The following is a 17,762-nucleotide window of genomic DNA, read 5'->3' as shown; positions in this document are numbered from 1 at the left end:
TTATCGCGAGATCGTCCACGCTGTGGCAGCGGTTTCTCCCGCGGGATCAGTAAGCGCTTGTGCTGACGCACACCTGTTAAAATTAAAAGTGCGGACGTATTTCTCATTTAATGGTTCTTTTTCCACCGTTAGCTTAATAACATAAGCCTATTGTAACACTGCAGTATTCTCAGTTATAAGTAACTACAAAAGCCTTACTGCCAAGTCTGTCTCAGTAAGTATAAACATTATACAGTTTTAAACGTAGCCCGTCGACTTGGACTTAATAACGTACCTGTTGTCCAATGATTTCATCTCCTAAGTTTAATAAATTCATTTTTATGACTGTTAAGTATTATAGTTGTAAAAAATATATAAACATGTAATATAATATATAATAAGTTTACGATATATTGTGGATTAGTGTAAATTGTATGAGATTGCTATTATTGCCGTGTGCATCTTGAGACACTAATTTAATACAGGCGTTCATTCAGTCTTTTTCTCATTTAACCTGTACATCTGCATTCCCTTTGATAATGTATGGTCGGTTTGTATGATGTCCGGCGAGAGCTGTTCATCAGTGCACTACTCATTTCCATGAAACTAGTCCTGTCTATCCAGTTCAGCATCGTACAAACCTGATTCTGACTCTGTGCATGAATAACAATGATGCATATGTGTCCAATTCCACTCTGTCTTCTCAAAGCAGCTGGACTGAGCACCTGCTGTATATGGAGCTGGACATACTTATTGATTAATGTGCGGGGGAGTGGCCCCAGACATCGTGGCTCCCTCATTGCATCCCCAAGCATAGAAAACAAGCAACACAGGAAAAGGTCATTTTAGATTATTGATACCATATATGACACCTGCAATAAAAGAAAACACAGTGGAGTATTATTATGTTTTTTCATCAGAAAGGCATGCTTTATAACAGACCTAAGACCCAGGCTTCAACCACTGATTTAATGGTTTGGTGTTTTTGTACTTGAGTCTTGTCTACATTAGTAAAACTGATTTCATGATCACAGGGTCGGTACTAATGGCACACCAATTTCACGTGGAATTCTTCTCATTTACACAAGCACTGCAGCCAAAACTAACATGTTGGTTATTGTTTGTTTCTGTGAATACAATGTTGCTGGGTAATTATGTTTATTATGCAGCCAACAGAACAAATTTTGTCTGGACTAATCTTTCTCTTTTGGCATTGACTGATTATGCCTGTAAACATTTTTTCTAAACACCAGTTTTTTGGCATTTGCACTGTGTGTAATTATTTGTTTCTAATGACTTTAATTTACTTTATTGGAGCTTTATGACTTCTGACATGACGGATGTATTTTCGAAGGTGATTTTGAATTTTTAAAAAGTTACTTTTTGATGGAGCCCATACCGCAGTAGTATGCTGACGGGCTTTACTGATGTTTCTCTTTCTTTTTGGCATGAAAGACATTGGGGACACCTATCACTCCAAACCTCTATCTCGTTAATAAGAACATTCAAAGTGCCTGTAGCTTTGTTGTTAAGAGGGCATTAACGGCGGTTCCGCAGTTGTGAAAAATATCGACTGAATTCCTCTGATTGCTTCCCTTGATAACGCGAGTAAATCAAATCTGAAACATCCAAAGTTGTCTGAGGCGCGGCACGTAATGAGAAACCTCTTTGTTCTGTAGAGCAGCGAGCCTTACATGTGTTTTAGAGCCCAATCAATATCCGAAATGAGAAGAGAAAAAGTGAAGGTCTTGAAACTTTAGACTTTGCAACTTTTCAAAGTGTAATTATAGTGTACAAATAGGATTTTACCCAAAGCAGTGTGCATGTTGTTTTTTCACGCCTTGAAGGACATTTCAAAGGTTTGGCCGAGTCTGAAACCACAGGGGGACAGCTGGTTAGCGTAGGAAAGTGTTAGTGAGGGGTTTATGTGTGCAGCTCGCCCTTACTGCTGTCAGCTATGCTATATGGGCGCTCTGTGAAGTAGACGATAAGCAATCTGCTCTAATAAGGGGAGTGAATAAAGTTAAAAGTGTTGTGTTGTGGTTATGTGCTGTAGAGAAATATTTGGACCATACCGTACTCACATGCTAGAAAAGGCAATGGGCCATGGTTATTTTAAGGTTTAAGTTTGTTTGACATTGGTAAGTTTAGCTACTCTTTTCTCTTCATTTAAAAGATCCAGATTGCGATGTGAGATTTTTTTGTGGCTGAAGTTTCACATAAATTACTTACATAGAAGGAGAGCAGTCTTTAATAAGTAATGTACGGATAACTTTTGTTGTGTAAAAGTGTAAAAATGGCTTTAAAACATACTGTAGACGGATGGTCTACAGTGCTTTTACTTACACTCAAAGAAAATCTGATAGTTCTCTCAAGCTAGTTGTTCTTGAACATCTTACAGGATCTGATACCAATCCAAACATCTTCACCTTTGACTTTGGCTTTCATTCAGTAGGGACGTTTACAACGCAAAGTCAAGACAGTGACAAATTTGTGAGCAACGTTGCCACCTTTGTCTCAATTGCTTCTAAGTGGTCTTAACCTCTGTTGCACATTTGTTTTAAACCAGCTCATTTGGTACATTTTTGTACAAGGCAGAGATAAGAACAAGGCCCAATCAGACAAACAAATGACTTCTCCATCTGCTTGAAATTTGACAAAATGACCCAAATAGTTTTAACCGATTTCCCAGAAGATATGTGGAATAGCAATTTAATATTTTCTTTTCTGTTTTATGACTTTGAATATATAACAACTAAATAAGTACATGACAACAGCGAGTTGAAAAGATTTTGATTGTGAAATGTAAATAATATGCAGTTACTGTTAAGTTACGGTGATATTATTCCCCAATCATTTTGCAAACACAACAGAAACTAGTAGAAAGTGCTTTCTTAAAAATTGTATTTCATTATGTTGTTAAACTATTTGTTCAGCTGCAATTTATGCGTATGTTGTTTTAACTATTAAAATAACTCATCGTGGCACTGTTCTCCTCCTCAGCGACACACGAGCAGACTTTGCTTCAACATACATTGTCAAATGTGTGCTGCAGAAAACAGCAAACTGCATAAGAAATGATTTTAAGCTTGGAGTACCAGGAGTAAAAGTAAGCAGTAGATGCGTAAAAAGTAATGCTGATACAGACGCTGCTTCTTTTCAATAACTCCACATTTAGAGCAACATATATGGTTTTATCTTCTCCAGGCATCTCGTTCTTTTATCTGTGCTCCGTATAAAACATGAGTGTACTTGCTTTAGTTAAAAAAATACAATCCTACTGAACCAAGAGCCAGTGTTAGCACTGGGAAAACACATTTCAGCCTCTATGCCTGTCAATGGGACTTTTAACACTGTAGAAGAGTAGATTTACATTTTTTAATGTTAGAGGTCTTATTAAAAGTCCAAATAATTGTATATATAAATTATAAGGTGGACTATAATGAATGAAAATCATTTAGTGTAGGAGTAGTATTGACATGTTTAACCTCCTAGAACCTGGCGTCCACATATGTGGACATCACATTTTGGGCTGTCTAGACCACAATTCTAAATTTTGCTCTACAAGGGCCTGATATCCACTTACGAGGATGCTATGCTGCCACTGTTCTATCGAAATTTAAAATGAATGCCCTCATATGTGGATCAAATTTTTCTCAGAAACAAAAATCAGGTAAAACAACAACAACAACAACAAAAAAAACAGGTAATTGTTTGGTTTTACATTTATCAGGTCCCAATCAGCCCAAATAGCAAAGAGAAACTGAAAATGCATGCCATGAAAGAGTTCGGGTCTTAGGAGGTTAATCATTAATTAAACACAGTGCCTGTTGTTGCAACTGTTTAAATGCAGGAATGACTCAGGAACCCACTTAGCTGGAAATATTTTAAGCACAAAGTTTCTATACTGAAGTGCATTAATATAATCAGAAAGTTGCTCCCATCCTCACTAGCCTTTATTAGATTATTTTTAAGGATTTTTATTCTTTTGCTGTTGTTGTTGCACAGCAAGTGATGAAACTCTGGCTGACAGGGTGATTTAAACTCTCACATTCCTGTGGCATGTAATACAAAACAAGGTACACGAGTTACCACTACAGTCCTGAAATGTCATTTTTATTTGCCTCTGCCCATTGTGTTTGTTTTATTTCCAGACACTGCTGAAATAATTGTTAGCATAAAGCAGGAATTTTACAAGAATGTTTCTATAGTCTAGTGATATTTTTTGAGCAGAAATGGCTTTGATCTTGGTCTTAAACAATCCTCTGTTTGATATGGCTTTCAAATGAACTGTGGTATGAACCTCACGTTCCGCCTCCCAAAATGGCATCGGGTAGTGATGAGCCTTCTCGTAGCTCTTTCATGGCTACACTGTAAACACGCAACGCTGTTTTTATTCCTTAAGAAAATCACAGACACAGAATCAAACTGTCTTCAGTCAACATTTAGATTCCTAATATGCTGTGCGAAATGGAGCCGCGGAGGAGGAGACTTCTTTCATTAGACACTTCACTGAGGCTCTGAAGTTCACTCCTTCCATCTGAGATGACTTTAAAAGAGAAACAATGCATCTGCCTATTGGGGTCTTTGGAGATTTTCTCTCTCATCACATATTAATGAAAGAGGTGCATGTATGGAGTTGGAAAGCTTAAGAAGGAAAACCTGGTTTTGAGCATACCAAAGAGAGTCGACAGATATATAGATATATATATTTAATGGAGTCATATATAGTGTGTAAATGCAACTCGGTATACTGTATGTTGTTTCTCAGGTGAGCTTGCAGTGAAATACTTTGCAAAATCTGCACATTTTCTTCAGTCTAGTTCTGCAGATGCTATACAAGGATGTAAAATGTGTAACAGTTGCCTGTAGAGGGTGCACTTCACTTGGGATGTGTCAGGGCTGTACTCCTCTCACTTGCTTTCTAAGCAGACACAGATACATACACAAACAATTCACTCAAGTGTAATGATCTTATATGAGGCACACAGACAGCATGAATCAGAGGTGAGTTCATGCCAGTTATTCTGCTGAATGCACCGTACATCAGTTTCTCACATTGGCCTCCATTTCTCCTTTAATGAGACAGGCCCATCAAGACGGAGCGGGAGCTTTTTGATATCCTCAGAGGGGCATGGTGAGCAGACACATTAATGCTCATAATTCATAGCAAATCAAGGAAGATTTTGTTGGAACAGAGGATCACACCAATTACCAGTTGTTTATTGTTTGCTATTGTTGTGTTTACTGCAGTCTAATCATATTTGGAGGTCGGCCACAGCACTACATCAGCTCCAAGTGGAAAAGCTCTTTTGAAGCCTTTCATTTCGTTGTGCCATATTAGCTGCACTGAGCAGCCCTAGACAACATGCTGCCTTTGCTTTCAAGATAAAAAGAAGCAAGCATTACATCACTTTCTAAATAACTTCACAAATTAAGAAAATTGCAAGTAAATTGGTCACCTAGAAAAAACAAAAAAAAATAAAACACCAGCCCATTAAGAAAAATGTGTTTCATCTATTAATTTGCTTCGAGATAATAATCGTTTCAATAATGGCTTGAACATGGGAACGAGAGTTTGTGTTCGATTCTGGGCTGATGTTGTTGGTCGCTAATGTTTGGCCAGACAGAGCTCCGTCTTTTCCCTTCTTGCCCCTCCTATGGAACAAGCAAATTCGTGGCATGAAAGCAAGAAAATCATGGAAATCAGCAAGGCCTTCATTATACCAAGGTCATTACATCTGGCTTTTATCCTCCTCTGTACTTATAGGAGGTAAGAGAATCCTATTCTCCATCACCCAAGGCCTCACCTTTGAACACACACACGCACACATAGGCTTATACCAGAGCCAGCATTTGCTCATGCACGGGCACACACATATACACAGGCAAACACACATAGGTTTCTCTTTCATTTGGCCTGCTTGAATTTCATCATTCATTTTTACATCACATTAGTGTGGTGTGTTAGTGGTCGACTTGTCTGCGTGTAGAGGGCGGCTGTTACTTCAGGAAAAGACTGAATAATGCACGGGAGAAGGCAGGGAAAGGCTCAAAGGGGGTCTGTAACAGAAGAGATGATTGCCTCCTTACATTATATATATATATATGGCACAGTTAGGGTGCACACAAAGTGAGGTAAATAGATCAGAGTGTCTTGAATCTTGCTTCATGGTAAACTAGAATGTAGGTGGGCTGTTTTTGGGCCATGCAGTAGAGTAAGGGTGCTTAGTTGATTTTTTTTAATGATAAATCACACTGAAATGTTGTGTCCTGTCCCCTTACATCAAAAAAAGACCAAGAAGATGGAAAATATAAGCAAAATTTGAGCCAAGTGGGTGAAATGTCCTGCTGTTTTGTATCATTAAATCACATTCGGTTATTCTTGGAAAAATGGCAAGTATTAACAGCAGATTTCGTTTCTCTAAGCAGTCAAGGTTATCATTTCAGATCTTTTCAGAGACATGCGAGTATAACAATACATTAAGTTACTGTAATTAGGCCATTACTTTCAAAGTAACCCAAACCTACAATCTGCAGGGGAAAAAAACTCTCCACCTTTAAAGTTAATATTTTTAATGGGCATCACAAGACAGTTGAGTCTTACTCAATGCCTCCTTCAGAAAAAGCAATAACTGTGATGTTAAGGGGAAGAAAAGTGTTCTCTTAGTGTGCGCCAAAGATGGTCTCTTTTGTCTGCCTCACTGGCTGTGTCTAACTTAAAACTCTCGATTGATCTGATACCACCAAGAACTGGCCTGCATATTAAACCAAAGCTGCGATACATCTCCTCTAAGACGGATGAATTCGGTGCATGTGTGTTTTAGTGGGCTCGTGGCTGCGGTCCAGGTTCGGATTATTACAAAAAAAAAGCAGAAAAAAACGTATTCAGCGTTTGCTGTTGTCCATTAATAGTCATACACACCGTAATATCCCTCAGAAGTCCAGCTCAGCGCCTGCCAACACACGTTGGCCTTCGCTTCTGATGCTGACATCATTTAATCTTTAGGAGGAGCTTGGAGTTTCTATCCCAAATCCTTGATCTGGTTCACCTTACAGGATGAGCCTCTTTGTCTCTAATCCAAAATAAACAGACTCGTTATTGTATTCTCTCTTGTCCAAGGCACACTGACTTCTTTGCCTGTCTTTAGGTAATGGAGTCTCTCTACTTTGCTGCCCATCCACATTGACAATAATTAAAAGAGCAAAATGAACACAAATGTCCTCATCTGCTGTGCATGGGAACTGACAAAAAGCCAGGAGATATCCCTTTTCAGAAAAGCACGCGTACTGCCAGCACATAAACACACACAAGTCCTTTGTAGATGTATTCGGTACAACAGTATGAAAAACAATCCTCTGTTGTCTCGCTGTTTTTTTGTGCCTGGGTGTTTTATAAGCATTGAAAAGGATGCACACTTCTCAGATTAGGACTGGCAGAAGTGCTCGGGAGAGTGCGCCGGGAAAAGGATGAACATTAGGCACCTGATCAGACAGGATCAATGAAAAGCAATTAGATGATAAGTCTGCAGGAGCAGACCTGCGTGCGCATGACTGCAGGGGCCAAGACCTTTACAACAGCCAGAAGAGTGAGCGAATAAACATATCTCCTTCAGTCTTTATTCAAGAAGTGAATAAGGCTGAAGGAGTCTGTGACGATCTGTTTAGTGTGGTACAGTATTTATGTGCGTTTGTCTGCTTCTGCCTCCTTGTGCGGCTTATGTGTTTTGCCTAACATCTATTGTCATAATGATGTGTGATTATTAAGGGAGCAGGGATTTCACAGCAGGGGAAAAAAAAGGGGCTGAGCCGACAACAGGTTGGGCCTCCCTTTGTGTCTTTGTTTGAAAGCTCAGCAAATCCATATTCATGCTCCCTGTATGCACACAATAGCAATATGCAACACATTTGTTTATAATCTTTGTTTATTTGGGTTGCATACATTAACAAATTCCCATTTCGTGCTGCTGTAATTCAAAGGTGAGGTAAAAGGTAACGGTAAGGAAAGGTTTCTCGCGAAAGAGGTGGACACAGTCTCTAAGAGCTGATGCCTTGTTATTTCAGTTCTATCCATGGGAGAGGTTAAGCTCTTGCAGTAGGCTAGCTATTAGGCTAAACCAGGGTGCGCTGTGTTCTGTGTGGGTTGAAAAGACGAGTTCTGACCATTAGCGTAGCTCCCGTTCCTGGTTGCATAGTACAAAAGCACATAAGAGTTTTTCTTCCAATTTGTGGGTGTAATGACGACACACACAACAAATAACTCAGCGCTTAATCCAGTCTTTGTTAGTTCATTGAAATATTTTTCCCTTTGTCTGCTCTAACTAAAATATCCATCATTTGTGGCCCTTAAAACTAAATGGAGGTGTAAACATAGCGTATAGGATACAGTAAAGTGCCTTTCCTCCTTACTTGATTCCTGCATGTGCTCATTTCCAACACTAGATGGCTGTCTGTGCTGTGTATGCTCTGTGTCAGCACCAGTGCAGCCTCTTCATGCTGCTTTTTATTGGCCTTAGAAATGCAAGGCTGAGCAAAAGATTTTTGTTAATAATGCTTTGAGACACTCGGGTTATGAAAACACAGGGCTGCACAGACACAGCGCCCAACTTAATGTTTTGATGTTTGAATTTGCCAGCCCTTCATTTTTTTATGATGTCACGAGCAATGGATTAAATACACTGTCATCAGAAAAGTCAGTTGCAGATTCGCACACACGGAGGTGAAAGTGCATTTGAGTGCATTTAAAAATAAACTCTATGCAATGTCAATTCTAATATATATTCCACATATTTCGATCTTTTTAATGTCTTTTAGGAAAGACTTCAACTAAGCTGACAGATTTCAAAACAAGTCAGAGGTAATGCTAATGTCAAAAAACCCACCAAACACATAATTTATCATTCCAGTTATCGTATAATTATTCTGACTGCAGCGCCATTTGTGTATGTGCTTTGTTTGCGTTGTATAAGAGGCTATTTGTAGTTTCATTATGTGCAGTAAATGGGACCACATAGAGCACTTGGTTGTATTGACTTTGAAGATTGCCTTTCTTCCTTCTTCAGAGGCCGTCCGTCTCTTTAGCCTGAAGCTCCCAAACCACACAGCCGGCCAGTTCATGGTGGCCTTTTATTATGATGTCAGCACTTCGCTTAAAGAGCATTCAATATCTGCAGGACGGCCGTTGGTGGAACATCAATAGAATAACACAGACGAGCAATAGATGGCTATTCCTCATAGCCGGTCAGTTCATTTGCTCATTGATTTATTGGTAGCTGACAGTGTAATGGAATTAAGTAGCAGTGATTATCACAAGCAAACAGGTTATTTGTTTGTTTGTTCTTCCTGCATCTGTTTGCAGAGTTTCAGCACTAGCTGTGCGCAGGTCAACGATTACACACGCGCGTACGGACACGTAAATAGATCTACGGGAACACAAAGTTCTACTGAACTATTTGAACCAAATGAGAAAGGTCTCAAAGTGCTATATATGTTATGTGATTTATTATTAGACACTGGTCTTGAGGGTAAAAACTAGGTAATGCAAAGGAAAGAGGAATGAAAGAGCAGGGAAAACAAAAGCATCCCCAATGGAGGGGAAAGCTATTGGACACAGCCTGATTTTCAGGCCTATAAAAAGATGGTCATCGTGAAAGCAGGCGGAACCTTGTAAAACAATTGAACCAAAATCACCCAAATAAATCAGAGCGTGATTACCTCAGGAGCTGGAGTTATTGGGTGTTAACGTTGCTGTGCACACGCTTTAACTTATTAACACTCTTAATAGTGAGGGACAGATTTTAACAGAAGTCCTGCAAAACGCGAATGAGGTGGAACAACAACAGGAAACCAAAAAAAGTAATGTATTCAACTGGTGTTGGTCTGTTTCATCTCGATAGAGGCACCTTGATGCTGAAGTCAAAATCCTCCAAGATTTGACAAAGTTCGGTAATTCTGTGTTGAAAGGTTTCTCTGTTTTTTTTGTAAAGGTGTACAGTCATATCTCTCCATCTCCATCTACTACAGCATCCCTGGTTCTGTAATTCATGCAAAATGAAATGAAAACCTTCTTAGCAATATGCAGATTTCTTTATGCAAAACAGCATTACCTATGGTGCGCGGACGGCAGCTAATGCCTTTGATCAGTCTCTCTGACATTCTCTAACTACTGAGAAGAAAAGAACTTAAAAATTGTAAAGGCTCTTAATTGAAGTGAACATAAAAGAAGATACATGGTGTTAATTGGTATACGCTAAGAATAATCTAGACCTTGGAGACCACTGTCCCTTACCGGCCCCCCTGCCAAAGTGTCAGGATTTACATCTTTAATTCAAGATTTCCCCACATTAATTACCTCGCAGGCAGCGAAATGCGGATTACTTCATTTTAAAGTATAATAAACATCCAAATAGCCCCTCCACCCTCCTCATCCATGAATATAAATTTTGGTTAGTGTGCAAAAGCAGCACTGGGTCTCCTGTTCTTAAAGAGGCTGCACAGCAAGCATGTGCCTCAGAAAGAATTTGAATTTAGTAAAAACATAATTGAAGTACACATTGTTGGATGAAAACCTTTAATCATAACAGTTCAGAGTTATAACAATAAAGTTAGAATGATGCATATGGAGAATTAAAGATGAAATTATACTTAGAGGTCACTGTGCAGGTGTTACACCAGATTGTTTTGGAAAATGCAGAACATATTTGGCATGGTATCATTTTGGCATGACGACTAATTTGTATGTGTTTCTGTGTGCGTGTGTGTGTCTTTTCAGTGAGGTAAAGCAATTTGAAAACTGGACTCCAATATGACCTTTGATTATGAGAGGAATAAAGCAGTGCTCATATCCCAGGCCTCTCCGTTTCCTCTCAACATGATGAATGGGACACCCTGAGCTGCAGGACAGAACAACCATTTGAGAATCCAGGGTGACACACACACACACACACACACACACACACACACACACACACACACAGAAGCAGATACATGTACACGCACACACACAGAAATGCTGACAGACAAATGACACTCTGATGGAAAGTGAAGCACTTTTAAGCCCTTAAATGCCACCACCACCAGCACACACGGACACACACACACACACACACACACACAGTCTGTACTACTCTAGCCGCTGCACTTATCTCCCAGTGCACATTTAACACTATACTGCCCTTGAAAATAACCAGCTAAGTTGTGGCTTTTATCTCATGAGCAGGTTCATGTATGGATTTATTAGTGGAAAATAGACACATCTACCATGGCTTATTGAAACAGTTTCAAACGCATCCCAATGTGGTTAATATTATGCAGTTTATTAAGCAACAATAAGCAATTTATGTAAACACAGTTCAAACGAGCGCCGCTCCTGTACACCTTAAAATCCTCCTCTTTTTTTGAAGTGGTGTTATTTTGGGGATTCATTGTAATTTATTGGCTCAAAGTGCACAATATAGTGTTCAAACTGATTTGATATGGAAACCTGCAGGGACATATTAATTAAAATAGCAATCTAATTAGCATTCCACTGTGACCTAAAAGTTGAATATTATTAGAGCTGCAACCGTCGGCTGTGATGAAAAGAGCTTACATGACAGTGAAATTGAAATTCAAAGAGCTGGAGATAATGTACACACAGATCAAAAGAACAAACGGTGGGGAGAAAAATAACACACCAAGAAGTTTTACATTTCCTCACAAGGGGGAAAACCAGTGTGTTGTGCACACTCCTGCACCCACATACACACATATGAAAACACAGTCTTACACTCAGTGTTAGGGAGTTGAGTATAATTTAACCTAAAAATGTACCACGTAGAAATGTCAGCACAGTGACAAAGAACTTACACCGGTAATGTAATAGCAGGTAAGTTCACTATTTATAAAGTTTAGGAAGAAGAGTAATTTGGGCTGACATGAATATTTTTATCTTTAGGTTATAAATTGGCTGTTGATGTTTTAATTCACATCAGTTCATATGAAGACATGATGTTAGAAGGTTGAAAAATGTATCAATAATACCAAGTAACTTTTTATGTTTCTACTTACTCAAAGACTATTTTAGAAGTTTTAAAGCCTATTTCTCTGCTGGAGCAGGAAAAAAGTACCCTAATTGCAGGACCTACATTATACTTTGTGATCCGATATTAGGAATGTGCCGATATGCTGGCTGAATATAGCAGAAAAGACAATATAACACTTACTGTAATCAGTGGTTGATGTTTGTCTGTTGTGCTACATAATTAGTTCTAAATGTTTAAAGATAATGTAAGGAGCTGAAAGAGCAATGTTTAACTGACACACACAGGGAATAACAACAAAACGTTCTTATCAGCACTCCTGGCTTTCACAATAGTTGCATAGTTTTGGAAGTAGCGCTCGGATTCTTAAAAGAAAGAACCCAAAAGTGTATTTTAAAGTAAGTGCTTTCGATCTAACAATCACGCACATTCACACTTGAGGTTTATCTTACTCAAGCATACTTTAGCATGCAGACTGGAGCAGCCAGAGATTCAATGAGAATTAGGTAGCTGACCTGCTCTACCTCTTGAGCCACAGCCGCCTCATCAGGATATGAGTAAAAGACCAGTTATTATAATATTTCTATGAATAAAGTTAAGAGTAGTGCATTTAAAGCACTTGAAGTAGAAGTAGGACCGCTCATGATGCAAAATGACTTTTTTGTTATGTTATGACATTTTGTGCTTTTATTACACAGTAATATTGTTTCTCTTATTATAAAAAAATAATGTAATATTTTTCCCCAGTGGAGTATAATGAGGCATGCAAAATACCTGAAAACTTAAGTGTTCTAAATAAACATGCTTGCTTACTTTACACCACTGCTGTTATCACACTGTCACAATAGTACGTCAGAAAAGGTAAAGAATGTACAGACAGACACTTTTCTATCCTGATCTGTTGAAAGAAATATTGTGTTTTCAAACCGAATAATAATACCAAGAGTTATTGATTATTTTGTCCACAAATGACTGTCCTTGATTACTGAAATCTTCCTGTACGCCTGTTGCGGTCTCTTTTTCCTAATGATTTTGTGCTCTTGTTAAATAAACACTTCAGATAAGACAAAGCTGACAAATGACACGCAGTAAGAATCGAACCTGAGGACACCCTGCTCTGAGCAGCAAACCAACTGACTATCTGGACAGCCCTGGTTTTAATATTTTATGATGATTGCTGACTTTAGGTCATAGGTTTCCAGCCTGTTTTCCCCATCTCTTGGCTCCTGTTTGAAATCCAATAAGCAGTTCTTCACAGTCATATTGAAGTATAGATTACCTGCAGTACACAGCAGGAGGAAGCAAAGGAGAGGTTTACATTGCTGCGATCATTGACTCTACACCTGGTCTGACAGATTTCATCATTTTACCAAAGCGGTTAACCTGTATTAACTGCCACAGCTTTCCCCAATATACATTAAGCCTAACACAGGTCATGACAATCAAAACAGTCCTCACAGGGGTCAGTGCGCTCCACTCTACTCATTGTTACTTTGGTTTAACCTTGAGGGGTTGTATGCTTTTCCCTGCCTCCCTTTGGGGAGACTTGCATATTTCTGCATAGCCTTGTGCACCAGTTGAGGTGCCTGTTCTCTGGGTAAGGGCCTCTACGCTTCTCCTGCAGCTCTACAAGCGGGTGTGTTAACATGTGTCCCTGCAGTGGGCCGCCGCGCCAGCCAGCAAGTGATAATTATTCATTAGTATTCATTAGTGTGAGGTGCTGGCCGGTGCAGAGCTCATGTTGAATCAGTGTTCTGACGAGGCCTCGGCCCGGCGCGGGTCAGTGAGGAGCCAGTAATTAGGCCCACCAGTCAGGAGGCATTTTCCTAAGCACAACACATGAGCTTGAGAGAGAGGAGATGCAACCACCAGGAGAGAGGCTGCAGGACGAGAGAGAGTGTGCATTTTATTTTTAAAAGAAAGCCAACCTTGGCCTCCTTGCTTCCCTGCCTGGGTAGTGCCGAGTATCTTAACCTTTCTCCATCACTCACTCCATCTGCGGTAAAAATGCGAGATAACCTTGGCTGTCTGCTTTGTTTGCCTTGTGCGCTTATTCTTACTTCTCTTTGAAGATTTTTTTTAATCCTTTTTTTTTAAACTTCCCTCAGCTCTCCTCTCCATCTTTTAATTGAAGGATATATAGCGTATATGATCCTGTTTCCTTAAATCTAATATGTCTGTGCTGGTTGCATATGTTTATTTATGGATCTTTGCATGTCAAATGGTTGATAATAGCAGCAGTTATTATCACTTACAGAGATAATTGTGTAACAGTTAACATGACAGAGTGGTCGCCTCCCAGGAATGCTGTTAGTATTGTAAATGCGACCGAGGCCTAACCGAATTAATCTAATTGAAAGATAATTACACTGGCTGCAACAAAGCTGGACCAGATTCATCAAACTGCTTCCTGCCCCCGTGAGCAGTTAAGAGGAAGAGATCTACAAGCAAGAACGGGAAGGTTAAAGGCATCCGGGGTGCTCAAAGCTGGCTGTGCCGAAGCTGTCAGTACATATCTGACACAGAAAAAGAGGGTTTGACATTGACTGACAGCAGCTGAGAAAACAGGGGGTCAAATGTTGAGCTGTTGCGAGACAGGCGAGAGGAAAGGCACGAACCCCCCAGATCCAAGTCTCTGTGGAGGACAGCAGAAATCCAAGGAGATGATAGCTTATCCTGTCAACACATAATGTCAGTTTCCCTTGAATATAAACAAAGAGCATAAGACGCTGACAACCTCTCACTCTGCTTCTCTTTCTGTTTCTTTCTATGTTGTTTTTTTTTCTGCTTGTTCATTCATGTGCAAGCAGGGGTACACATGGATGTGGGAAAGGGAGTGCCTCACATAACCTCGCAATATCCTGACATGATTCCAGATTAGACGGATTCCCTGAACTACAAGTGAATGGCACGACACCCTCGTCTTTCCCAACAAGCCCCCCTCCCTTTACATTTCCTCATTTCTTCCCTTGGTCTCCGGCATGCACATTTTTTTCTCCTTTGGATTTATCAGATTGGCATATAGGTGGGTTGACAGCTCTCAAACTGGCACTGCAGAAGGGGGAGATCCCAGACTGTGAAGGTTAGCTGGGTAAATCTATCCGGGGTCTGCCCAGGAGGAGAAGAGGAGGAGAAGGATGAAGAGGGTGTGTATGAGGGGGGAGGCCATGGGAGAGCTGGAGAAGGGGAGAGGAGAGTGAGGGAGAGAGGCTTGGTAGGGCCCCGCTGAGCACATAAGCTTCCATGCTGAGCGCAAACGTGGCTGGCTGACAGTTGTGCTCAGCCTTCACTGTAATAATGAATAAAAGGAAACTCCCTGCAGATTACACATCTTCCGTGTTTTGACATTGACCTTAATACATAATTTAACCACAAAGCCTGAAGAGTGTGTAACGAGATAAGAGAGGACCAGAGGATAGAAAAAGATGCCTGGCCTAAAACATACAGGCCTGTGAGGACCAGTATTTTTTTCTCTAAACAAGATGGGAGCATTTGTGGGAGAAGACTGGAAGATTGAAGGCAGCAGGAAAATTATGGATATGTGTGCGTGCGGTGTGTGTGAAAAATACAGTGATTTTCCTGCTTATCGAATTCCCACTGGGAGGAGAAGGTAGTGCTGCTAAACCTCAATAGAATAGTAATGTGCCAGCCCCGGCTGTTGTGTGTGTGTGTGTGTGTGTGTGTGTGTGTGTGCTTCTTCCCCCTGTTCATATAGTTCTGTTTAGTGTGTAACTGTAGACTGGCTGAGTGTGATATCTGAAAGAGGTATTTGTCACTGTCATTGTCACTTCTCGGTCTGTGTGTGTGTGTGGCATCGTGTGTTTGTGTGTTTTCCTCGGGGCGTGTGAGCATTGTGATGTTTGAGTGACTGTTAAGCGCAGAGTTTGCTGAGCCAGCACTCTCTGCCACAGGTTATGTCACTTCAGCTGAGGTCACCATGTCACCCAGACTGTCAGGAAAAGCTTTCTTTAGCCAAACTCCCTAAGGAGAAAGCTACCAGACTCTCTCACACACAGCCTTTAGCTGAATGTGTCCTAAGTATTCACATCCTAGATGAGCCACCATTAAGTTACCAGCAGCTCGAAAGGCTGCGACATAAAGAGGGACACAGCAGTGATCTCGATGCCATTTATTTACTAAAACACAAACAAAGAGAATAGAGTAAGCGCAATTACTTAACGTCAGTTTCTGTATCTAACCGTTCATGCCATCATGGATAATTTGTATCCAGAATCATTTAGTACTAAATGTTATTCATTACACATGGAATCCCATGTGGGATCAATGTTTTTTAAACTTCTTTTACTATTTTATTTACACTTCCAGCACATGTTCATTTGCTTTGCCCTTTAGTTGTTACTAAAAGGCATGAAAACTCCTTGTTTAGGTTATGAAAAGATTGTGCTTTAGGTTAAAATACAAAGAAAACCACTTCTTTTAAAGCTGTGATTATTAGCTTGTCTGAGTGGCACAGCTCAGTTGGCATGTGTAGTACAAACACACACTTTGTACCCACACAAAGTCAAGAAAAAAAAGGCGATTCCTGCCAATGCACACAAAAGAATAGACTGAATTTCAGGCTTAGCCATGAGACTAGGAACCACTAATACAGACCTGGCCCGCATCCTCACACAGTTTCCTTAGGGTCATAATCAGGGTCAGCACATTGAATGTAAGGACATAGCGACTGGTCACAATCCTGGTTTAAAAAATACACCCTTATGTTTTCCACTTGCATTTGGTGCATTCATGTGTGTTTTACTGCTAATGGCAAATGCTGCAGATTGAGAATCATTACTACCACATTAAAGTGATGATTACATCACTACTCACCTGCTAGGTGCTGTTGAACACAGATACAGGTCTTAAATAAGTATTAGTAAGGCTGTACTTGCTCCTTCCTCTCTTTGCCCTTTCATCCTCTTCATTGCTCTCACACCCTTTCGTCTTCGGGCTCTACATGGACAGACTGTTCTGTAATTGAAGCAGCACGTCAGAGCCGTCTTCCTGTCTGCATGTAACCCTCTGATTCACACTCTTCTCATTAGTGTCATAATTACCTCGTGTTGAAAAGCAAGGGCCTGAACGAGCTCCTCAGTGAGCGCTAAGGTGAGAGTGCGGGCCTGTGGCACTCTTGGTTGGGGGGGTTGAGGCTGACCTCCAGCCCAACAGGGGGCAGTGGTGATGTACTGAACTCAGCCTGCATGATGTGCACAGCTGAGCGCATGAGGTCTTTTTAAGGGCTGCCTGCTGTTTTGCATGGTAACAAGCAGTTGTGAAGGGAAAACTGATTGGGCGATAAATGAAACATGAAAAATTGTTCCCAGGAATAGATAAGTGCTGCTGCTTTTTCATACATTTTCTGTTTCTTCTATCAACTATCTTTTATAAAGCCGCCTCCTTCTCTTTGTTATGGGAGTCCAGGAAAATATACACACCTGTCAGTCTGTGCCTAGTCCTTGGACTAGACCTTTGTCTCAGAGCCCTTGGAGTTCTTCAGGGGATTTGCTTGGCTGCGGCCTAACCGGCCCTGAACAGCCCATAAAGTGGTCCAGCTGGGTAGGACATCTAGTATGTGTGTTGTAAGTATGCCTGTGTGGACTTGTGCCATCATGGCTCAGTTAGCACACAGACCCACAGCTATGACTGTGGTGGCAATAGTACTTTGGTGCTTTGCCATCAGGCTTCCCTCCAAGGACTGTGTCAAGACAGAGGGAGTCTTGGTCTGAGTATAGATGGATGCGTGTGTGTGTGTTGGATGAT

At 40.5% G+C, this 17,762-nt stretch overlaps 1 long non-coding RNA gene across 1 annotated transcript in view; it reads left to right on the top strand.

Moving 5' to 3' along the window:
- Window positions 1-57: 57 nt before the first annotated feature.
- The window catches only part of LOC120433564, a 53,783-nt gene continuing 36,078 nt past the window's right edge, over window positions 58-17,762 (top strand). Inside the window, exons 1-3 of the long non-coding RNA XR_005608619.1 lie at window positions 58-214; window positions 689-818; window positions 10,751-10,904. This is a non-coding gene — a long non-coding RNA (uncharacterized LOC120433564). The remainder of the gene's footprint in view (window positions 215-688; window positions 819-10,750; window positions 10,905-17,762) is intronic.

Source organism: Oreochromis aureus, linkage group 16, assembly GCF_013358895.1.
Source record: "Oreochromis aureus strain Israel breed Guangdong linkage group 16, ZZ_aureus, whole genome shotgun sequence".
Classification (NCBI taxonomy): domain Eukaryota; kingdom Metazoa; phylum Chordata; class Actinopteri; order Cichliformes; family Cichlidae; genus Oreochromis; species Oreochromis aureus.
Note: the sequence above shows the minus strand (reverse complement) of the source record. Positions and strands in the feature narration are given on the sequence as shown.